This window comes from Podarcis muralis, chromosome 2 (genome assembly GCF_964188315.1).
Source record: "Podarcis muralis chromosome 2, rPodMur119.hap1.1, whole genome shotgun sequence".
In the NCBI taxonomy this organism is placed as follows: Eukaryota; Metazoa; Chordata; class Lepidosauria; order Squamata; family Lacertidae; genus Podarcis; species Podarcis muralis.
In genome coordinates this window covers 96,531,896-96,557,020 of record NC_135656.1, presented here as the reverse complement: position 1 = coordinate 96,557,020, position 25,125 = coordinate 96,531,896, and the positions used below count along the sequence as shown (strand labels likewise).

General features: G+C 43.6%; 1 protein-coding gene across 1 annotated transcript in view; it reads right to left on the bottom strand.

The window, feature by feature from the left end:
• FRMD4B (FERM domain containing 4B) overlaps positions 1-25,125 on the bottom strand; it is a 235,277-nt gene that overhangs the window by 166,366 nt on the left and 43,786 nt on the right. The window contains exon 2 of the mRNA XM_028719421.2: positions 4,562-4,683. The gene's annotated coding sequence lies outside the window, so the exon portion shown is untranslated. The remainder of the gene's footprint in view (positions 1-4,561; positions 4,684-25,125) is intronic.

Below are 25,125 nucleotides of genomic sequence, written 5' to 3'. Positions count from 1 at the left end.
GGAAGAAATTTATGATATATTTGAAAGACAATTGTAATCAATTGACATCGCTTGTATGGTTGCAAGAAGTTTTGTAAGGAGTACCATATGAATTATTGTGAAAGAGGACTAAGAAGGAGTTTGTTTAGGATATGGATTTTATAGCAATAACTATTAAAATAAAATGCAAAATCAGAAAGTGAGAAAACCGTTAGTCAAGGTTGACGGAAGTCTCAGGCTGTGATAGGTGAAGGTATGTTGTTGAATAGAATGGGATGTTATGTTTGGAAAATATGTGCAAAAACCCATAAAAAATATATTTAAAAAGGAAGAAGGGGGGGGGGAGAAACTAAAGAGAATCTAGAACTTCACATGACTCATTGAAAAGGATGCAGGCTCCCCCTATGAGAGGGAAGGAAATATTAGTATGCACATGTTGCTCTTCGGAGAAGCACATGGAGTGCTGGTCAGAAACTACATTACCCAGCAGGCCAATCCAGAGTGCCCCATTTTACAGGGGCAAATGGGTCATCCTCTCTATGGAGAGGACTGGCTCCTTTCTCCCCCGAATCTCTGTCCTACACTAAACAGTGATGACAGTTGTTTGGACTGACAGTAAGTGACAAGGGGACACCTGAAAGACAAACTGCTCTCTTACACATGTTGCCAGGGTTGCCAAACCCTTTGGAGTCTTATTAATGATGATGCATCCATTCTTACTGTATTCCCACCCCCAAAAGGTCAAAATAACTCTTAAATAGGTGGTTGAATATTTTCATATACCTATGTTTGTTTTATAACTTGGTACAACAGAGAGCAAGTCTCTGATGGCCTTCAGGGTGTCAGGAATGGGCTTCCCAAGGCAGACTGCGTTCCGCAATATGATACATGGCTTTCTTTTATTTTATTTTTGTTACCCTGTGCCCTGAACTAGACAAGGAAGAGGAAAACAAAGCAGACTGAGCGTAAAATGAAGAACAACCCAATTTCCCGTAGTGAGGCTCTGTCGTTTGGAATGCAACTGATATGTCTCCATTGTGGAATTATGCATCCACCTTCCACTACATCACACTGCAGGAGCACGCCATCTGTTACCTGGCCAGGTATCTCCTGGTAGCACTTGCTGCAAAGATTTGCAGTTACGTTCCTTTTAGCTCACCACTGAGATTATGAGAATGGATGGTTTTTGCCATTAGAGGCAGGGCATCTGTCACTAGCATACAAGACATTTGGGATGCTGCCTAGTGGCAAGCGGGTAACAGCTTAGTTATTCTCTGGCATATGGGATATAATGTGCATAATGCCAACTCTAATGAATAGTGCTTGATGGTGCTGCACGTCCAGAGAAGACTGCAGAAGCAAATTTTCCAGCCGTTTATTTGTCAGGATGGAGTGCGTTAATACCAGCTGTTTCATTGCCAAGTAGTTGGTATTTCAATATATGATTGTTCCAGTGGTTGGTTTTTGTTTATTATTTTTTTTGAGGGTGTGTGTGTTCTTTTAAACCACAAGCAGGCAACCCCAACACCTCACCCCCACCATCCCATTCTTCCACCTATCACGAATCTTTAATTCTCCTTGTTTTGTTTCCTCCTCATTTTCCGCAGCTTTAAAAAGCTTTTTTATGCTTTTCCTATTGGCTGGTTGTATCTCGTTTTATAAATATAAATGGATTCACCATCCCCTTCATTTTTTCCTGGTTCTACGGTTTTCAGAGTGGGGGAAGGTTTTCCCTGAGCTGTCTGAGAACAAAATGGTAAGCTTTAGCCGTGTGTGTGTGTGTGTGTGTACACATCACACACTAGCTTAAGAAAGGAACGGCTTCCGTTGGCTTCCAGAGCAGTAGCTGAATTGGTCTGTTTTATTTTTTGATCCTCCATATGCTTATTTTATAGTAGCACCATCAAACTGAGTGAAGTCTACTTCTGAGTACAGTCATACCTTGGAAGTAGAACGGAATCTGTTACGGAAGTCTGTTCAAGTTCCAAAGCATTCGAAAACCAAAGCATGGCTTCCGATTGGCTGCAGGAAGCTTCTGCAGCCAATCAGAAGCCGCAGAAGTCCCGTCAGATGTTTGGCTTCCAAAAGAATGTTCAAAATCAGAACAGTCACTTCTGGGTTTCCATTGTTTGAGAGCCAAAATGTTCGAGAACTAGGCTGTTCGAAAACCAAGGTGCGGCTGTACATAAGAGCTGTGCTGGACCAGACCACAAGCTCATCTAGTCCACAAAAGGGAACACTATCAATGGCTGCTAGCTATGATGACCATATACACCTTGGGTTACAGACGCTTCAGGTTGCGTTTTTGGGGGTCATGGACCCGCTGAAACCCGGAAGTACCAGAACGGGTTACTTCCGGGTTTCGGCGGCCACGCATGCGCAGAAGCGCTAAATCACGCTTTGCTCATGCGCAGAAGCGCTGAATCGCAACCCACACGTGAACAGATGCGCTGCTGCGGGTTGCGAATGTGCATCCCGCATGGATCACGTTCGCAACCCGAGTGTCCACTGTAACTCCCTCCAGTGAATAGCCCTTGCTGGGAATCACAAGCGGGGCAGTACTGCTGCATTCAGGTCCTGCTTGCAGACATACCATAGGCTGGCCACTGTGAGACGAGGATGAAGGTAAGATGGGCCTTCAGTCTAATTCAGCAGGACTCTTCTTACGACTAAGGGCCCCTCCACACTGTGAGTATACATTGCAACATATCACAGACACCATAACGGGGCATTCATACAGGACACATTGTTCCACTATATTAGTTGTTCCGCAACGATCCCCCAATGCTATTGCATTATTGCTGTCTGGTGTGCAACAAAAGTGGAGCAATTAAAATAAACCAGAACACTTGTGGTATAAAAAGTCACAGGATTTCATCAGGAAGCTACGAGACATGCCCTGATTGGAAACAAAGCAGTGCGTCTTTCCCCGAAACCTTTGCAGGCACAAACAGTATTGAAAGTGAGATTGCATTCAACCGCCCTGATGCCACCATCAAGCACAAATCATCATGAATGCATAACGAAAAGGATGTCTTAATGCAGTTACTCCTACCAAAAATGAAATTAAAGTCTGAATCAGCTCTCAATGTGAGCCGACCTAAAGACTGGTGTATGTAACACACTTTTAAAAACTATCTTGATCCTATTTTAAGGTTTTTAAAAAAAGGAGGAATGAAATTGCCTGGAAGTTCTCTAAAATGGATACAGACAGTGGTCACTCTCCTTTTCAATCACTTCGGAATGAACATCCATGTAAGAGTTAGGAAGGACAGGTTTCAAGGTAGGATGGCCTCAAAGATGCTGCTAAACCTCTCCTTTTGAAATCCATTCCACTGAAGACCCATTCCATTCTGTGCAGGTGACAAGCACAGCAGCACAAGACATTCTCTGGAGCTGTGAGGTTCTAGAACAAGGTCCAACGGCTTAAACATCTGGTAACCCAAGGAAGGAGAGCCGTGTCACTTTTGACACTCCGCAGAGCACCAGAGGAGCTATTCTGCTCCTCATACTCCCTCTGGTGGTCACGCCACACAATTAAAATAGAAGAACCCAGATCTGTGGCGAGTGGGGCAGGATTGACAGTTTTGCAGAGAGTCTCCAAAGGTGAAAAGCAGAATGTGTACGTTAGGTGTGTAATTCTTTTTCCTTTTTGGATTTTGAAAAAAATAAAAATGCAATGGAGCTACTTAAGGATGCAATTTGAAATGAAAAGCTGGAAGTCAAGTCACTTGTTGGGTGTCCGTGTGGCGTAGGTGTGTAGGTATGTTGATATGTATAGTATAGGTAGGTATATAAAGCAATGTATGTATGTTTATGTTATGAAAATAAGGCAGTGTGTTGTGTATGCGTATTGTGTAAATGTATATGTATGTGTTTTATATGTTAATAAAATTTAAATAAAAAAATGAAATGAAAAGCTAGCAGCAAGGATCCCTTTTCCTTGCAATTATTTACTGGTGCCCCAGGTTCTTTGCCCTCACTGGGAGAAAAACAACAACCAGATGCCTCTTTATCTCCTGCATTGGTCTTCTGCTTCAAACTGAGGTCTGCACTGCACACAGTGGCAGAGCTTCATGCACCGGCACTGGGGGGCGGAGAGCAGGCGGGGGTGTGGCTGGCGTGTGTCCCAGGGGGCATGGCAGCCGCCCGCAGGGGCGTGGCGTGTATCCTGGGGGTGTGATGCGCTGCCTGCAGGGGCGTGGCACCCAGCATGGGGGGCCCAGCTGCAACGGCACCCCTTTGGGATCATGGTCCGGGGTGGTGCGCTCCCCCTGCCCCCTCTTCCAGTGACTGCACAGTGTGTGCAGGCGAAAGACCAAAAGAGAACTCATTGACCTATGCATAATGTGCAGAATGGATGGGGCCAGAGAGGTTGCAAGGATGTGGAAGAGAGAGGCGAACCGTGCAGATAAATCAGTGTCCCTTATTCTTTACTCAACACCAGCTCAGTCAAACAATAATTTTAATTTGAAGTTCCAATGGGTTTTTGAAAGCTTTGCTTGACATCTATATATTCCAGGGGTGATAATGTACCACAGCCAGCTGACCGAGTAGGGGAAACTTTTGTGCTGATTCCTACCTTTATCTCAGAGAACAGCCTTCTCTCTACTTGAGCCTCGTGGTTTTCAGCCTTCCATTATTACATGAACACTTCTTCACCCTTCTCACTCCTTCCTCCCGTCTTTTGCTGTATCCATCTTCCTGTAAGGAGAAGAAAAAATGTTAAGAGTGCGTGAATTCAGTTCAGCAGAACACCCTTTGTCGACCTGGTGCCGCCTAAATGCTTTGAACTACAACTCCCATCATCCCCAGCTACCATATGCATGGGAGTTGTAATTCAAAACATCTGGAGAGGACCAGGTTGATGAAGGCTGAGGACTGCATTCAATGATGACAGCAGTGGCAGAAAACACTTACCTTCCTGCAAGTTGTGGGGATATTGCTCCTAAGCATTTTGAGCTCTGTGTTGCTCATGAGCAAGTGGCATTCAAAGGAATTAATGGGGAACCTCACCAAATGTTTGTGTTTGTGTTCTTGAGACGTTGATGTGGCCAGCTGGCTACACTGTCACATAATGCTCATAGGTAGCTTGAAAGAGCATATTCTGGGCTGTATTCAATGGTGGCTTTGCAGCTGGTGGAAAGCACTGACTTGTGCGCAATTTTGGGCATCCGGATTTCACCAGTCTCCCCCTTCCCATCACTGCCTTCCCAAACTGCCCCTGAAGTTTGGGGAACCCAATATGGGATATAGTGGCAGAGGGATGCAGCAGGTAGCACTAAGGGAACGGATGGACCATCTTTGCTCTGCCAAGTGAACAAAGTGATAACTAGCATCAAGAATGAGGAAAATAATAAAGCAGAAGTGGGATACTGTTTTTGATAGGATTCCTAGTTCACGATGGGACACGGGTGGCGCTGTGGGTTAAACTACAGAGCCTGGGGCTTGCCGATCAGAAGGTTGGCAGTTCGAATCCCCGCAATGGGGTGAGCTCCCGTTCTTCCGTCTCAGCTCCTGCCCACCTAGCAGTTTGAAAGCACGTCAAGGTGCAATTAGATAAATAGGTACTGCTCCAGGGTAAACAGCATTTCCGTGCGCTGCTCTGGTTCACCAGAAGTGGCTTAGTCATGCTGGCCACATGACATGGAAACTGTACGCTGGCTCCCTCGGCCAATAAAGCGAGATGAACGCCGCAACCCTAGAGTCGGTCACGACTGGACCTAATGGTCAGGGGTCCCTTTACCTTTACCTTTAGTTCATGCTAGCAGCTTAAACGTTAACACTTCTTTGCAAGGTTGTTTGCATTTTGAATTAAAACCTAAAGGTTGCATTGCAGCTAAGGGAAAAGCTGCTGTTAAAATCTCAGCGTGTTTTACAGGTTGTACCCATGAATTCAGAAATAAGCACAGCTGAGTTCAATGGAATTCCTAAGTTCAATTGAATTCCTAACTGTGCCACTGTGTCTGATCAGGGAATGTGAAGGCAGGACCCCTCAGCCAAACTTCAACCTGCAAACTACTTCGCCAGCTCACAGTGGTGGGAATTTAGCTACAACTGTCACCGTATATGAAATCTGTTGCAGAAGCCCAGAAGAACCAATGACCCTTTAAATGGAAGCCAAATACAAATTAGCATTGCCACTCTAGCCTATTGGAAACACAACCCCTTCATGATAAACTCTGCAGCAAGGTCTCTGCTGACACCGTTCAGTACAGATATAAAAGTAGGAAGGAATCTAGAAAGTGGGGTTGTTTCACTGCGTGTATAATGGGACTGTAGAAATAACTTTTTCAAATGAAGTAAAATTCAATCTACAGGGAAGGCAGGAGGAAAGGGTCCTTATGGGGGCTAAAATGCATATAAATTGTAAAAACATGCATAAAACAAATGAAACAGATATGCCAAGATATAACAACAACAACAACAACAACAACAACAACAACAATTTATTATTTATACCCAGCCACTCTGGACGGCTTCCAACATAATATTAAAATACAATAGTCTATTAAACATTAAAAGCTTCCCTAAAGAAGGCTGCCTTCAGATGTTTTCTAAAAGTTTGGTAGTTATTTTTCTCTTTGACATCTTGTGGGAGGGCGTTCCACAGGGCGGGTGCCACTACCAAGAAGGCCCTCTGCCTGGTTCTCTGTAACTTGGCTTCTCGCAGGGAGGGAACCGCCAGAAGGCCCTCGGTGCTGGACCTCAGTGTCCAGGTAGAACAATGGGGGTGGAGATGTTCCTTCAGGTTAAGTTAGTGCCGCCCTGGAACAGGGCTATAAACCTCCACTCTCTAGAGTTAATGGCAAATTTGTAGCTGAGTAAGAAATGGGGTAGACTATTTGATACGTGTCTGTTGTGTGGTGGTCATTTTCTCTGCCTAAATGGTCCATAGTAATAGAATGGCAGAAGTAGCCTGAAGCTCATATGTCCAAATTGCCTGCAACGAGGAATCTCAGGATTATTTCTACCAAAGCATGCAGAGTATATACAGAATGATAGAAAAAAGGAGAAGGGGAAAGTGTCCACACACCAGAAGAGGGGGGCGGGGGAGGTGGAAGAAAATGAAAAAGAAGGAATGGTCTTTGATGAAGAAGGCAGATGGGCAAACAATCGCTGGTAAACAGTCTGGGACTTCTGTTCATAGTAATTAGGGAGCAGCTATAACGAAGTGGAGCCCTAACAAAGGATGGCAGAGAATAAGAGGTGGCATATTTTGCACCAGTTCCTTGCTGAAAATATATGAAAAGGGTATCATGCAGAGGGGAAGCTTCTCTAAGTCTTAAATTTTATATATATATATATATATATATATATATATATATATATATATATATATATATATATGCTTTCGTAGATTTTCACGGGTACAGGAATGCAGGTTTTGGTGTCCTCGGGTATCTTCCCGTGTAAAAGTTGGGGTGTCTAGGCGACGTTTCGACGAGGTCTCACTCGTCATCTTCAGGCTGGTGCTTTCGGCTTCTTGTTACTGGAACAGAGTGTATATATATATATACACACACACACACACACACACACACACACACCGGTGTATATATACTGTATATATGCACAATCCTCTAGTATTTTCCATCATTTTTACTACCTTCATCTATGCACCAGGGGGCAGACTATGCAAAACTACAGTTTTACGAGTTCAAGCTTTTGTTGTTCTTGTTTTTTAAAAAATGAAAGAAAGTGGGGAAAAGTTATGCGCAGGTTCGCCCTTTGCAACTAAACTTTTGAAACCCCAGGAGTTTGTAAATAAAAAAGGACGCATTCAATGTCAACTGAAAGTTATAACATCTCTGACAAATCTGTCCTTTTGTTTTCTTTCCGTTCCTGGGTCCTTAGATGGGACATACATTACAAGCACACATTCAGCCTTTCTTTCTCAGCTGTGAGCATTGACACAACTGCTTTACAATAAATGACACTGAATATTAGATTATTATCAGTGCCATCCTAGGCATGCTTGTTCAATGCATCTGACTTCCTGGTAAGCGTGTATAGCACTGCAGTCTAAATGACCCTGGACCAGAGTATGAAATAATATTTAGCAAGCGCATATGACAATTTCCTGCAATTGCAAAGGGTACGTGTGAAAACAACAATGAAGTACAGTGGTACCTCGGGTTACATACGCTTCAGGTTACATACGCTTCAGGTTACAGACTCCGCTAACCCAGAAATAGTGCTTCAGGTTAAGAACTTTGCTTCAGGATGAGAACAGAAATCGTGCTCCGGCGGCGCAGCAGCAGCAGGAGGCCCCATTAGCTAAAGTGGTGCTTCAGGTTATGAACAGTTTCAGGTTAAGTACAGACCTCCGGAATGAATTAAGTACTTAACCCAAGGTACCACTGTACAAACATGGGTAGCTCTGCAAGTCCCCCACTCTAGTGTCAGCAGTGAACTCACTTGATTAGCCATCTTAGCCTTATCCATAAATGCAGTTGTCATACAGAGACTCACTCCGTGGTAACAGAACAAGTGATGGTTACTTCTATGGGAGTACCAACCACCACAGACCAAACATCACAAAAAAGACATACTCTCAGACAAGTGATCTTTCTATCTTGCTGAAGTTAAGCAGCTGTGGCTTTGGTCAGTGGCTGGATGAGTACCCCATGTAAGATAACTTACCTGGGTACCCCATGCAAGATAACTTGAGTTCCATTACGGAAGAAAGGTGGGATACAAATGAAGCAAGCAAGCAAACAAACAAACAAACAACGCAGAGCAGTCATAGCCAAATGCTTGCCAACTGATGCAGATTTCCATGTTTAGCCAAATCTGTCACTAAGTCACTGAGATGGGTCTGATGCAATGCCAAACCATGGTTTGTTTCAATGGCTAAACCAGCAACATCTGACAAACGATCTCTGGGTAGCTGCCAAAGCAGGATCTGAAATTAGTTTGCCACCAGTTTGCAAACCATAGTTGGTTTGTAATTCCACCTGAACCAACCAGCCATGGACTGGGACATTTTTTTCATGCTGTTTGGGTGGCGTCCTGGAATTATCGAGGAAAGAAAGGGGAGACCACACAATCCATGGTTTGTCTATATGTTTGGAACACAAACTATGGTTTGTTGCCTAAATGATGTTTAGCAAAAAACATGGTTTGGCAATACAGTGGTACCTCGGGTTAAGAACTTAATTCGTTCTGGAGGTCCGTTCTTAACCTGAAACTGTTCTTAACCTGTGGTACCACTTTAGCTAATGGGGCCTCCTGCTGCCACCACACTGCCGCTGCACGATTTCTGTTCTCATCCTGAAGCAAAGTTCTTAACCCGAGGTACTATTTCTGGGTTAGCGAAGTCTGTAACCTGAAGCGTCTGTAACCTGAAGCGTCTGTAACCCGAGGTACCACTGTACTGCCAAACCAATCTATAGCAGTGTTCCATAGAATGATGTTCATATATTGCGCAAATCGCCTCTTCCAAGGCAACTGTAGTATGGGTCAATTTACACCTAGTTTTAGAGTTAATACGAAGAATGCATTCCAACCTGCATTACAATTGTATGTCTTAAGCATTGCATTGTGCCACAATCCTAAAAGCACTGCCCAGAGTTCAAAGGTTTGGCAATACACATGGCCATGCTGGCATTCCCTAATGAATTTGCGTGTGGGTTTTATGATAGGAAAGAAGAATGATAGCTCAGTTGGTTTGAGTGTGGTGCCGTTAACACCAAGGTTGCAGGTTCGATCCCCAGGAGGGACAGCTACATATTCCTGCATTGCAGGGGGTTGGACTAGATGATCCTCAGGGTCCCTTTCAACTCTGATCTATGGTTCTATGATCATCAGCAACACCGAGGAAAAGCACCGAAAGCTCATCAATAAGCTATTGGCTCTGCTTTTATTTTCTGGCTCCCACCAAGCAAAAGTGATAAAAAGGGAAACTGCAGGATTAAGTCATGCCTTATCTTGAATTAAGAACAATAGGTTTCACGCGGCGTTAATCCCAGCAATTCCGCTCCCCTTTAAATCACATGGGACATATATTGAGAAACAGGGCGACAATCCACTCTGACTGCCATCCCAAATCTTTGCCGAGCGAGACTTTGCCAGGTTTTAATAGCTTCTCGCCGAAGTAATAATTTACAGCAGTAGATAATCAGGGGACGCGTGGCAGAGGAGATGAGAAAATGGCATTGCGCTGGTAATTTTATTCCAGTCAATTCTCTTTAACAGCTAGCCATCCCACCCCAGGCCCTGACCAGCGGCAATCATTCCTTCTAAGAGCAAATGCAATTGGCGAGTGCTGACGGGGATTTCAGCCAAAAAATGAGGCGGCTGAGAAGAGAGAGGGGAGGGTATTGAGGTGCTTAGAGAAAGCTGGAGGTTTGAAGTAGTATGTAAAATATTTTTTAAAGGAAGCCCACCGGCAGTGGCGTAGCATGGGTTGTCAGCACCCGGGGCAAGGCAAGTAATTTGCGCCCCCTAACCCGTGGATTTGCGCCCCCCTAACCTGTGGATTTGCCCTAACTCCAGATGTTGCGCCCGGTGCGGCCGGCCCCCCCTGCACCCCCCACGCTACGCCACTGCCCACCGGGGTAGGGGGGCGGTGGCAGGGCTGTGTCAGTGGAGACCATGCAGCAATGGCAAAGGCAGGGATGCAGGTAACATGTGTGTGAGCAGGTGGTGACTGCAGTGCCAAGGGAGCAACAGTAGCAGGGAGATAAGAAAACAGGCAGGCTTTTCTGGCCTGCGCTTGGCATGCCCAGCAACTCCTCTTTCCCCTCCTGCACAGATGAAGAAAATATGAATGGACCACACCGCACACAAAAGAGGTTTTTAATGTGCCTTCCAGCAATTGTACCTGCTTCCTTCCACAAACAAGATCTGCAGCAGTGGGAGGAACTAAAGAAGCAGCAGCAGCAGCAGCAGCAGCAGCAGCAGCAGCAAGCTATGCATTCAGTCACTACAGGGGATATGTATAGACCATGGGTAGGGGGCCGGATCCAGCCGTCTTCTAAATCTGGCCCACGGACAGTCCAGGAATATGCATGCTTTTACATGAATGTTCCCTTTTATTTAAAATGCATCTCTGGGTTATTTGTGGGGCATAGGAATTTGTTCATTTCCTCCCAAAAAATATAGTCGCCCCCCCCCCACAAGGGACAGTGGACCGGCCTCCTGCTGAAAAGGTTTGCTGACCCCTGGTATAGGCTGCAGTTTACGTTCAGGAAACCAAGCCGCTGCTGAAAAAGAATGCAACAGGCAGGCTGCCTGGAGTCTGCAATCCAAAGCGCAGGATGGAATTCAAAGAAGCGCTGAACAATATATATTTTAAGATAAATTAAAACAATATACAATCAGAAGGGTAAGGTGGGCTCTAAAATATATTTACCTCAGGGTCCAGAGGTGCATCTTCAGCATACAGCAAAAGCTATACAGTGGTACCTTGGGTTAAGAACTTAATTTGTTCCGGAAGTCTGTTCTTAACCTGAAACTGTTCTTAACCTGAGGTACCACTTTAGCTAATGGGGCCTCCCGCTGCCGCTGTGCCACCGCTGTTCGATTTCTGTTCTCATCCTGAAGCAAAGTTCTTTACCTGAGGTACTATTTCTGGGTTAGTGGAGTCTGTAACCTGAAGCATCTGTTACCAGAGGTACCACTGTACAGTGAAGGGGCCAGAAACATCTCTGTGGGTGTGGCACCCAGATATTAGCATCACTCTGTGTCTCCTCTCTCAGTGACTCAGAGCTGAACTTGAGATCTGCCTGCATCAAAAGGTTCTGTGTGTGAGGTGAGGCCTGACGATGTGAAGGCTGTGTCAGAGGTGTTTTATCTCTTAGTGGCTCCTTCATACACTCAGTGCTGGATGATGCAGTCTCATAAATTAAGCACAGATATATGCCCAGTTTGCACGTGTTTTATATTTAATATGAGAGCAAGGCATTAGCGATGATGGCTATGCTCTGCCTTCACAGTTGGAGGCAGCAAGATTTCTGGGTACCAGTTGCTGGAAAACCACAGGAGGGGAGAGGACTTGAATCCTGCTTGCAGATTTCCCACAAGGCATCTGGTTGGTCATTCTGAGAACAGGATTCTGGGCTAGATGAGCCATTGGCCTGATTCCAGCAGGCTCTTTTTATGTCCGTAAAATGTACCAGGGGTTTTTTGGGTGTTCTTAAAATTGAATAAAGGACCTTCCTTCCCAATAGCTACTAATGATAAAGCTACCCATACAGTGGTACCTCAGGTTACAGATGCTTCAGGTTACAGACGCTTCAGGTTACAGACGCTTCAGGTTACAGACTTCGCTAACCCAGAAATAGTACCTCGGGTTAAGAACTTTGCTTCAGGATGAGAACAGAAATTGTGGAGTGGCAGCGGGAGGCCCCATTAGCTAAAGTGGTACCTCAGGTTAAGAACAGTTTCAGGTTAAGAACAGATCTCCAGAACGAATTAAGTACTTAACCCGAGGTACCACTGTATTAAGATGGCCCACCCATGTGATTGGACTCCTTGGAAAAGTTTACAAAATTGGAAAAAGAGATGACTGCATAATGCTAGTGCATTCTTTAGTAAGAATAAGGGAAACGTCATCCTTATGGAGGGACACATTTTGGTTCATCCCTGCCGACATCCACAAAGAATGATAATGATAATAATTTATTATTTATACCCCACCCATCTGGCTGGGTTTCCCCAGCCACTCTGGGCAGCTTCCAACAAAATATTAAAATACAGTGGTCTGTTAAACATTAAAAGCTTCCCTAAACAAGGCTGCCTTCAGATGTCTTATAAATCCTTTGATATGAGATTCCACCCTATCATCATAAAAAAAAAATACAATTAAAAGAATGTATAGTGCCTATTCACCCAATTCAAGTGCTGTATGTCATAAACACGGCTGGAATTTTATATGCATAGTTTTGGAAAGGTACTTGCAAACCTAGTAAGCTGGATTTATTAAGGAGACTCTGGGATAAATTCAGTATTATAAAGTTAACAGCTATGCTTGGAGATAGAAAGATTTACTGAAGTTATAAATAGCTGGGACTTAGTGACCCAATATGTGAAAAAGGCCTAGTAATCTCATGAACAGGAACAGATTGTGGGTGTTTTATGATGTAACAAAGTAATTCCTCGCCTTCCTGCACTGTGACCAGGTTGTGATTGATATTTAATAATATCTGAAATGGATCTATTTACAGTAATATCTATTTAGTATTATTAATCTAACTTTAAAATGACTTTAATGAATTGAGATATTGTGTAGTGAACTAACATTATGTGAATAGAAATGTATTTTACTATTTTGTATTTGGCATTTTTAATATAGTCATTATATTTATTAGTATTTTATTGTGTGCTATTGAGATTTTTTAAAGGGAGAATAACCTCACATCCAGTCCACACTTTCACATAAATTAACCCGAACACAACTTGAACAGCAAACGTCCTTAAAATGCAGGTGATTAAATGCTTAGCTGCAGCAGAAGGGTTAATGGAAGGTGAAATCTGAATGAGATATGAGAGATGATCTGGGTGGAGTGAAAAAGACCAGGCCATTGAGGCTGCGATGCAAAGCGGCAGAGAACAAGGTCAAAAGGAGGCTTTTCTTCTTCTGAGAACTGGACTACACAGGACTGGATATACTACATGGGAACAGCCAATCAATGCATGATAATAAAAACTAAGGCTTGATCAGCTGCTCACAGATCTATACAGGGAAGATTAAAACAGCTATCAATGCAGAAACTAGGGGATAATATAGCACCATGCCCAGTTGCAGCAGAACATTAACTGAGAAGCCAGAGTATAGCCATCACGGCTAGTAGCCATCCAAACCACACACTTCTTTCAAAGCTATCCAAGCCACACACTTCTTCTTGTGGACATGAGTTCCACAGTTTAACTACGCACTGCACTTTCTTCTTGCTTTTTCACAGCTCTGACTGGATCCCACCCCCGCCCCCAAAATTAAGGCAGCCAGCACCACTGTGGCTGCTCTTCCCCCAAAACTAAAAAGACACGTGAAAAAGAAGAGTTTGAAATCAACATGATCAAACCCCAACCGATTAAAATCCTAGCTCACCCATGTAAATACAGGGAAGGTAGATACCCTCCTACCATATTCTACTCCCTCGCTGCAGGGAGATAAGCGCCACTAAAATCAATGATACTTATTTCCACATAATGAGCATTGGACATGTTCGCATGCCTGCATTTCTTTTGCTTTGCTTTTCATCATAGCAACATCTGCCGCCCTCTCCCAAAACTCCCCCGCCGCCCCGCACATTTTGGTGAACCAAATGGAGAGTTTTAAAATCAACAACTTGGGGAATTAATAGCTCAGCATATGTGGACGCAGTGGTTTTGCTAAACACGGGCGCGGGTGGCGCTGTGGTCTCTAAACCACTGAGCCTCTTGGGCTTGCCGATCGGAAAGTTGGCGGTTTGAATCTGTGTGACAGGGTGAGCTCCCATTGCTCTGTCCCAGCTCCTGCCAACCTAGCAGTTTGAAAGCACGCCAGTGCTTCTGTCATGGTGTCCCGTTGCGCCATTAGCGGTTTAGTTCTGCTGGCCAAATGACCTGGAAAGCTGTCTGCGTACAAACGCCAGCTCCCTTAACCTGAAAAGCAAGGTGAGTGCTGCAACCTCATAGTCAAGTTTGACTGGACCTAACCGTCCAGGGGCCCTTTACCTTTTACCAAATATAATTTTTTGGGCCTGTGGTTTCAGTTCAGCAACTGGGTGCTGGAATGGCAGAAAAGCCACAGGAAAACTGCCACCAGCGCTGAAGTGAATGGTCATACCAAATGTTGTGTGGGGGGATGGAACAATGAATGCTGCCAGTGGGTGTTTTCCTGACTCGATGCAAACAAATGTGCATTTGAAATCCCAGCTTGGAATGTTTGTATCTGAAATGGAGATGGACTGTTGAATGTTGGTTTGTTTGATATGATGGTAAGTTGTTTATTTTAAAGGTATTGTGACTTTTTATATTGGATCAGATACTATTAATGTTTGATGTTTTATTATGTTTTTATATGTGTTTTTATATGTTGGAAGCCGCCCAGAGTAGCTGGGGCAACCCAGCCAGATGGGCTGGGCATTATTATTATTATTATTATTATTATTATTATTATTATTATTATTATTATTAGCTAAAGCAGCCTTGCTCCTGCCCACCACTTCTCCACTAAAAATTCTTGTCAATATTCCAACACCATCCTGCAGCCTGGGAGTCCCAGTGTACTCAGTGTACTTGTTTTCTGGTCTCAGTGTACTTCCACTCCGAGACACAGGTGAGCAAAGTGAGGACGTAAACCTGGGTTTCCCACATTCATACCCAATTCTCTATCCCAACACTATACAATGCTGTTCCCAATCTAGGAGTCAAATCCTCACTTCTCAGAGCCAAACTAGATATGAAGGGGCAGTTGATTTATGTGTCTGCCTTGTTTAAATGTAAAACAGTGCAGAGAAGGAAATCAAACCCACCGCCTCCCCTACTTTTCCTTTGCGGTGCTCCATGGTTTAAACCAACTTTATCCCAGCTCAATTCCAGCCACAATTATATAGTTAATGACTTAGGCTGCCTTTTAGGAAATACTTATCCCCCAGACATGGACCAATCAGGAGAGAAAATTCCTTAAAGTAATGGAGCACAGTGTGGTTATCTTGGGGGGAGGATGGGTTTTGCTTACTTTCCCCACATTCCTGTTCATGGGTGGTAACCTGTGGGCTGTTGGCTGTTGTGGAAAGACATTTCCCATCAGCCCCAGCCAGCATCACCAATGGTCAAGGATGCTTATGTCTGGAAGCCAACAAAATATGAAGAGCCATAGGTGAACCACTCCTGATGTAAAGGCTACCTCTACACACACAAACTACTGTATATGTGAACAGGGCAGGTATATTGATAGCGTAAATGCGCCTGACCCGTCCCATCAAGTCTGACTCTAAAGTGAAGAGTTTCACCTCTTAAAAACCAAGCTGGCTTGTAAAAGAGAGTTCTGCTATTACACCAGTAATGGGCAGATATCTCCACGTGGTCTACGACCAACTATGAGCATTGGATTTCTGCACTGAGTTACAATATGAAATAGAATCCCAGAGAAAATGGGCAATAATAATCAGACGTTTCTATTAAAAACAAATTAAAAATCACAGCGATTGAGAAGGCTGTCCAAAAGATTAAACATATAACAAGATAATATTTGGAAATATTTTATCTTTTCTGGACGGAGCAAAGAGAGATTGAGCAGGAGTGACACAGTCATTGCCACAATAAGTTTCCTGCCAATGATGCTTAGTTTTATTTATTAACTGTTGCATTCCAAAAAAAGCAGGAGGGAGGGAGTACATTTAGAAATGTCAGGACTGGGCAGATTTCCAACAAGACCATGTGCAATAGATAAATGATGCTGTTGGCAACTTGAAGGGGTCTTGAAGCTCCTGAAGAAAGAACAGTAAGAAGATCACAGTAAAACGTACTGCACGCCTTTATATTGAATAATATGAACAACCCTGAAACTTGCTTTTCTTTAATCTGATTTTCTTTCTATTTTTGCTTTTATGCAGTGTGTTAACTTCTTAAAGCGTGGAGCCAAAGAACCACCAGCAGCAGCAGAAGATGCTTACAGTGCCATTCCATGATCCCTTGCACAAATGCAAATGGCAGACTTTCCATGGTGAAGTGCCACAATGTATTGGGGGTTGTAGTACAATGTGAGAAGCATGGTGAAGAAAAAAGAATGAGGCATATAAACTCACCATAAAGGTCTGGAAAAGAGCTTTTACACTCTTGTACTCTATTAAATTCCGTTAGCCAATTCCAAAAATGAATACATGAATAAACAACCAGCAATCCATCTCATAACCTGCAGCGATCCTACAATCTGGAATGAATCCTTTTTTTAAAAGTGTGTGACCTTGTATTCATCAACGGTGGCTGCAATATTCTGTACTTGGCCTCCTCTTAGTTTAATGCTGTTCTGGGGGTCGACATTAGCTCCACAATTTCATAAACCCTACTGAAGGCTGGTTGACTTAGACCAAGGGCTCTTAAGCCCATTTCTTTCAGTAGCGATAAATCTGTGTCTCCACTGCCTGGTGCAGACGGCAGCCCGGAAGATGGAATATTCTCCCATGGGAAAGCCAGCCAGCCAGCCAACCACTTCTACATATAGAAAAATGGCATGTCAGAGAGAAAGCTAGGCTAGAACCCTTGACCCCAACATCTAATTTTCTATGTAGATGCTGATGAGACACTACTTGTTCACATTGGCTTGGCCTGGGCATAGGGTTACCACCTCCCTGAAAAATAGGCCTAATTATAGCAGTACTCAGGCTGCTGGTGACCTCAACCTCCTACTCAGCTTAAATGACAGATAATGGCAAAGTTTAGGGGTGACCACTGTGGTGCTCTGCAGATGTTGTTTGTTATGTACTGAAGTTCTCACCCTGGGCCAGCAGGGGGATACTGTAGATAGTTCAGGTCCACATATGCAAATAAGGGATCGAAAGTGACATTCAGTGATTGGATAGTTACAGAAAATGGTTACTGTTGCGTTCTAGTGGAGCTCTATATAAGCAGGCTGGCTAAACCCTTCAGTTCTGTTCTGTTCTGGCCTGTGAATAAACAAGAGCTGTTTGAAGGATCGCTGTGTCGTCTGATATGTTCACCCACAACTTAACATCGTTGTACCCTGAGGTGTGTGTTGTACGGCAACGATTTAAAACCTGTGGCCCTTGAGATGTTGCCAGGCTTCAGCTCTCATCACCCTCAGGCACCAAAAGCCAACGGTCATGGCTGATGGCAACTGTGGTTCAGTAATGTTCAGAGGACGCCAAGCTGCCTATTCCAGCCTAGTTACTCTGTGCCTCTGGTGGTGACTGGACTGCCAAAGGGAAACACATGAGGCCCAGGTTTCAACAGGTTCATTTCCATAATGCGAAAACGTGGTTTAGCATTGTGTCTGAACTATTTTATTTTATTTATTGCTTATACCATGGCTTTTTCCATGACGAGACTCAAGCCAGCTTACAGATAGAAACAAGAAAACATGGGGGGGGGAGGGGAAACAATAATTAAAAAACCAATTAAACATTAATGCAATTGAAACTATATACATAAATAAAATCTGTTGGAAACATACAAATTATTGCAATAAAAACAGCACAGCATTGGCCCTTTCATTAGAAGCAGTTAGTTCCCCCAAAAGCCTGTTGGAAGAAGAAAGTCTTCACCTGATATGGAAGGACAAGGAAGGAGCCAGTCTGGCTTCTCCAGGGATGGAGTTCCAGAGTCTGGGAGCAGTCACCGATCGAGAAGGTCCTTTGAACAGGGTAGCAACGTTTGCATATATTGTGACAAATACCAGAACGTCCATGTGTGCCCATGTGCACAATGTATGTGTGGGAGATTCTGTGGGGAAATGAAATGCTAAGCAAAGCAAAGCTAAGTGGAGTTTGTGGGGAGTGAGCTGCATCAAAGCTAATTTAAGTTCATATATTAAAAATTGAATTTGTAATATTGCAAACCAGGAGCACAATCTTCTTTATGTCTACTTGTGTTCATGCCTTGCTGCATTGTGTTCCAACCACAGGCCAATATGCACAAATTGCATCTGTGCCTTTTTAGCTGATTTGCCTTCATCCAGACAGATATTTGGAAATAAAATGTGCATTTCATTTGCTGACGTCATATTTGTGGATTTCACAATCTACTTATCCAGATAAGTCTTGAGCTATTTTACTTTAAATACTGTGGCACTGGACACAATACAATCAAATATAACCAGTTTTAGCAAACGGCAGCTGACCTTGGTAACTAAGGTGCCTGTTTTCACAAACCAAAGTGGCTCAAATATTCCCCACACATGCTGTTGCTCTGGAAGCTGATTCAATGGTATTTAACATACCTGCATATCATATTTCACATATCTCAGAGGTAGATATGTCAGGCTTTCTGCTATGTAAACAAAACTCGCTTTTTAAAAACCAAGGTGATACACTAAGTCAAACAGAAAATAAACTGAAATATAATTAAATAGGATACTTGTGCTTTGCACAGAAAATGGTCTACAGGTGTGCTCTATCAGTGAACCTTAGTGGGGGCTAGATCTACACAGCTATAAAAACGATCTGCAAAAAACTGTTGTAAAGCTCACAATTGAAAATATAATCGAGTTGAGATTTCAGCTCTACAGCGCCTTCTGGTGTCAGTGTTATAACACACTTTTAACACCATATTTTGACTAATATAGCTGAGTCCAGGGTCTGCCCAGCTCATGAACCATCAATCTGAAAATGGCTCAAGACTCGGTGGAGGAGAAATGCAGTGAAATATACAAAGAAGCACAGCAAATGCTTCCTTTTCACTAGAATCCTCCCTCCTCACTGCCTTGGGTTGGTGTATTTTCCCCTACCCCATTTTCACTGAACTGCAATTTATGCAAATGATGTCAGGATTGGTTTAAGATGCTGGTTTTGACCTTTAAAGCCCTTCACGGCCTAGGACCCTTGTACCTACAGGGTCGCCTCTCCTGGTATGTCCCATGGAGGACCTTAAGGTCAATAAATAGCAACACTCTAGAGGTCCCGGGCCCTAAGGAAGTCAGATTAGCCTCAACCAGGGCCAGGGCCTTTTCAACATTGGCTCCGGCCTGGTGGAATGTTCTGTCTCATGAGACCAGGGCCCTGCGGGATCTGATTTCTTTCCGCAGAGCTGTTCTGCCTGGCCTTTGGCTTGGAATCAGCCTGGTCCGCTCCCCTTCTTTCCTTTTCCTTCTGTGATGTAACCCCTATTTGGGGACTTCCTTGGCTTTTTGCTGGACCACGTAGGACCAGTCTGGATAGTCGGCCTTGGTGAAGATTTGACATTTTCTCCCCCCAAACAGTTTTCGATCTGGGCTTCCACCGAAATGAGGCTGCATTTTAAGTTGTATTTTAATCCTGTTTTTAAGTTGTATTTTAATCAGTTGTATTTTTATACCCAATGTTAGCCGCCCTGAGCCCGGTCTTGGCTCGGGGAGGGTGGGGTATAAATAAAAATTATTATTATTATTATTATTATTACTCCTAGGAAATAATTGCATGTCGGGTTGATGCTTCTAGCTCACCTAGAGGAATTAATGGCATCTCATTAATTGCTCTTACGTTTTCCTTTTCAAAAGCATTATGATGCTTCCAGCACGTTTGCTCAAACGGTTTGGGAAGAAAGAGGATGCAGCGTGTGAGGTAGCGCCATCAACCAGCTCTTATTTCTCTAAAGAACAGTCCCTAAGAATATATACGATTCCACTCAAGCTTCTAGTGATTTGTCTAAAGTGCACTTGCCCTCTCACTTTGCTGGCGAGTTGAGCAAGGTAGTAATTTATCCCTACTGCAGCATCTTCGACTTATTGAGAGCGGGTGCAATAGTTAACCACGATGGGTAAAAACAACAACAACACAATCCCCCACTCACATTCACTTAGCTGGTGTAAGAGCTTGGCAGAATCACGTCCCTTTCTGCCAGACTCTCTGTTCTTCCTCCAATCAGCCCTCGTCCACGTACGGTTACTTGGCTTCACTCAATGGGCATGTTTCCAAAATCTAAACACCGCTGGCACTTGTTCTCAAGATAGAAATGTTACTGAGTTCTCACTGGCATCGATGCCAAAACAACTTCTAAAGTTACAAGGCCGTGGGATGCTATCGGGATGGATGCAGCAGATATCCCAGGCAAGCACAGAGTAAATATTTATTTATTTGTGTGTTTTTTTAAAAAAGCGAACCACCAAAGCGAATCAGAATAGAAGCAGAACTGTTACACTTGCAGGGACTATTTCAGTACAGTGGTACCTCAGGTTAAGAACTTAATTCATTCTGGAGGTCCATTCTTAACCTGAAACTGTTCTTAACCTGAAGCACCACTTTAGCTAATGGGGCCTCCTGCTGCCACCACACGATTTCTGTTCTCATCCTGAAGCAAAGTTCTTAACCCGAAGTACTATTTCTGGGTTAGCGGAGTGTGTAACCTGAAGCATATGTAACCTGAAGCGTATGTAACCCGAGGTACCACTGTAACTATGAGAGAACCTTATCGGTGAATTACATTCGTGGACAAACAGAATTTTATGCGTTTAGAATCCAGATGTGAGGCAAGGATCCAAAAGTGGCCAAGTTGTTGGTTTGAATACACTGCCTTGCTTTTCACTGTTTACCTCACTTTTTTTTTTTGGATATTCACTTTGATCTCTCTTCCCTTTTTTCTGGTGCTCCCACTTCTCTGCCCCAATTTTTACCCATTCCAGCCTCAACTATCTACCATCTGCCTCTCTTTCTCCTCTTAACGGCTTACTCGAAAAATCCTCTCCTCTCCTCTGCCCAATGCTTGTGCTCTTGCTACCACGACAGCCCTAAGCCCCCCACATCAGTTTGGTGTATGGATCTAATCCCTTCTGGATCTGAAGCACGTATACAGTATTACTTCTATGATTTAAGTAAAAGATGATTAATTTGGCCCTGTGCTTTTGACATACCAGATAAAGAAAAATCTAATTTTCTTTATCATGTGTGGCTCCTCAATGGATCAAAGAAATTATTAATTTGATGAACATATCAACTCTCAAGGGAAAGGATCTACTTAAAAAAATAATAAATCCCGTAATTTATTATTAGGCTCCTGGCTCTGTGCCTTATTTCTAGGAAACTTAAGCAGACAAGCCTTGGGTTCATGAAGTTTTTCTGTTTTTCCATATGCATGAAAGCATCTTTAGGCCCACTTTATATTCATCCCCAGCTATGACAGTTAGTTACTGGCTTCTAGCACATTGGAAAACCCTGTGCTCACTGTTCGTTAGGCATTAAATTAGAATAACGGATGCATCCAACAGCAACTCCCTCATCAACTCCGACTGTTGGGGCCGTGAGCTCAAAGAAAACATAACAGCTGGCTATTGATTGGCAGGGTTTTGGTGCCCCTGGGGTAAAGGGAAGAGAACTCAAAAAGCAAGATCTTGTCCCCCCAATTGTCTCGCCACATGGCGTGGAATTAATGCAGGTTATTCCTTTTGAAAAAGAGAAAAGTACAGAAGTTGAAACTCATTAAAGGTAGCAGATTGCACACTTTTGTTCCACACAGCCCCTGGGATATACATCAAGAGCGCTAATGCAATGGCCAACATATTTAATGTACACGCACATTTGCAAACATCTATTTACCAGCATCATGTACATGTTTTTGTGAATGTCGCTCTTATATATTGGGATGTTCCCTCTCAGGAACGGTGAAGAGAGAATGGAGAGGCCTTGCTTTCTCATTTGCATGTCAATGTCCCGATGCTTTCAGCTAAACCACAATTTTGTAGCAGCTGAATCATATTAATCAGACAAGCTTGTCCCTTTCTAGTTTCCAGTAATAAGAGACAGGTGGCTCGTCACAATGTAGTGAGGGTCTTTGAAAGGCAGCTTGCTCAGCAAACTGCTGGAGTGAGCGGTAATAATGGGGGCAATTAACATTCATGCTTCAGGACATATTGGGAAGGGAGGCATAAAAGGTAGGAAGGAATTTTACTCCATGTACTGATGAATAATTGGGCAGTTGTCGCTCAAGATTTTTTTGAAGACATGCCCCAAACTTTTCAGCTAAGTGGTTTAAAATGGAAATTCACAAGCTACTTGATTTGCATGAGAACAGGAGCGCCCTTGAATTCTTGCCACAAAGCTACTTGAGGTCCCCCTTTGTAATGAGGCAGGAAGGGCAGTTCCCGTTTTCTCCCTTGTAAAGCATATAGAGTTAAAGGAGGAAGTTGAAAGAGTGACACTCTTTCCCACTTCCTCTTTCAACTCTATGTGCTTTCCAAGACTCAGATTAATCCAACGGGATCCAACACATAAGGGTCATGCCTAAAATGGGAGTTGCCTGTGCAGTGTAAAGAGCTGGGTGAGGATCTAAGTGTTTCAAATCCCATTGCGGGCACTGATTGATTCATTGTCTGACTGGAAACATGTCATGCTTTGTTAGCCTCCAGGGATGCCAACTTGAACAAAATATTGTGGGGGCCCAGGTAACCCCCCCCCACATAATCAATCACATGACCTGGTGCACAAACACCATTTGAGTGGCAATGCCCATCAACTTTTGGGGAGGCAGCTCCCTCATATATTTTATTGTGGGGCAGAAGCCCCTGTGGCCCCTAGGAGCTGGCTCCTATGTTGGCCTCAGTTCCACATCTGTAAAAAAGGAATACCATTATTCCCTCTTACAAGTAAGTTTCAAAAATTAATGGCTAAGCCATATTGAGGATAGTACTAACTGTTAGTTTCTGTTTGCCACTGTGCAGCTGCTTAAAGTCACAAGGCTCGGTTTACATTCCAGAGACATTCCAGGCTGTTGGAAGTCTCAAGGGAGACAGATGTGACGTTACTGGTTTCCTGTTCCTTTGTTTGTTTCAGTTGCTCTCTGTCTTTCACAGAGAGAGGATGTATTTTTCTTTGCTGTCTGCGTAGTTAGTAATAAAACTCCTAGCATGTAGCTCATACTATCTCATCCTTCCGCATGCTGCTGGAAACTCTGCTGAACGGGGTATGTGCCTGGAGCCTTATCAGAGGCTCAGGTCGTTAATCACGTCGGCCGGAGGACTCGGCCGGAGGAAGATGACACTAACTTGGTTGATGTAACATCTAAGTAATACAGTGGAACCTTGGTTCTCAAACTTAATCCGTTCTGGAAGTCCGTATGACTCCCAAAACCATTTGAAAACCAAGGCGCACTGGCGGAGGAAGAGGAGTGCAGGGGGAGCGCACCACCCCCGGCAGCGCGATCCCGGTGGGGTGCCATTGCGGCTGCCCCCCTGCCCGTGCTGGGCGCCACACCCCCGCAGGCAGCATGCCACGCCCCCAGGACGCACACCACACCCCGGGATGCACGCCAGCCCCGCCCTGCCTGCTCTCCGCCTCCCCCCCCCCCCGGTGCCGGAGCATGAAGCTCCGCTCCTGCCAAGGCGCGGCTTCCAATTGGCTGCAAGGGATTCCTGCACTCAAGGGGAAGCTGTGTCGAATGTTTGGCTTCTGAAAAACGTTCGAAAACCAGAACACTTACTTCCAGGTTTTTGGTGTCCGGGAGCCAATTTGTGCATCAACTAAGCCATTCAAGAACCAAGGTATGACTGTACTCAAGTACTACACTGGACATGTATTACTTAAGTTCTACAAACAAAGGTAATAAAAAATCTGTCTAGTTGCTGTTAGAAACAGAATGTTGAACTTAGATGGACCTTGGTCTAAGCCAGCAAGGAAATTCTTACGTTTATTATTATTATTATTATTATTATTATTATTATTATTATTAAAAAGGGAAAGGAAAAGCCAGCACTGTTTTTCATGTTGTAACCCTCAAACATGATATTCTTCTAAAGATATGTGATCATATTTATTATACCTGCTCCCGCAAACAAAGACCATTTGCTTTAATAAAAGTAAACATAAATAGAAAAGGTAGGTCAATTCAAACAAGGCAAGGTCAAAACTTTCCCACTGATTTAAAACTACTTACCTTGCTTGCAGATGGGAGTCTGATGTTTAATCAGGAATCACAGCATCATTGTTATCTTCTATAAGATGCTTATTGTAATTATGTATGATACACACACACACACACACACAACTCCCTCCATAGTTGACTTTTTGAAATGTGAATGACATTTGCTATTCTTAAAATAACACATAGAAGCCCAGTCCAGTTTGTTCAGTGAATACTACTGTAAGTTCAAATTCCTGTTTAGCCGCCTTCTTGTTAGGTAGCTTTGGAAATAAATAAGCATTTAAGCTTTGGTTCCTATCGGTAAAGCAGAAATTTGTGCAAGACGACCCAGTCCCCTGTCTGGAATCACGAATATTCACTGCCAAGCAGCATAGGCAATGGACCTTAGTACTTAGTACTTAGGGCAGCTTATTATGTAAGAGCTCTGTTGGTTAACAAAAGAGTGTTATAGAAATTATTGATATTAGTATCTCCACAGAAAACAGATCTCCAGAATAACAAAAACTTTTCTTTACAGACAGTGCTTTCCCTAATATTTGCAATGTTCATGAAGATCTATGGTCTTTTTTCTTTTTCTTGTCATAACTACTTTTTTTAATTAAGTCAAAATTATTCCCCTTTTATAAACAGGAAAAATGGAGGGCATTTTCA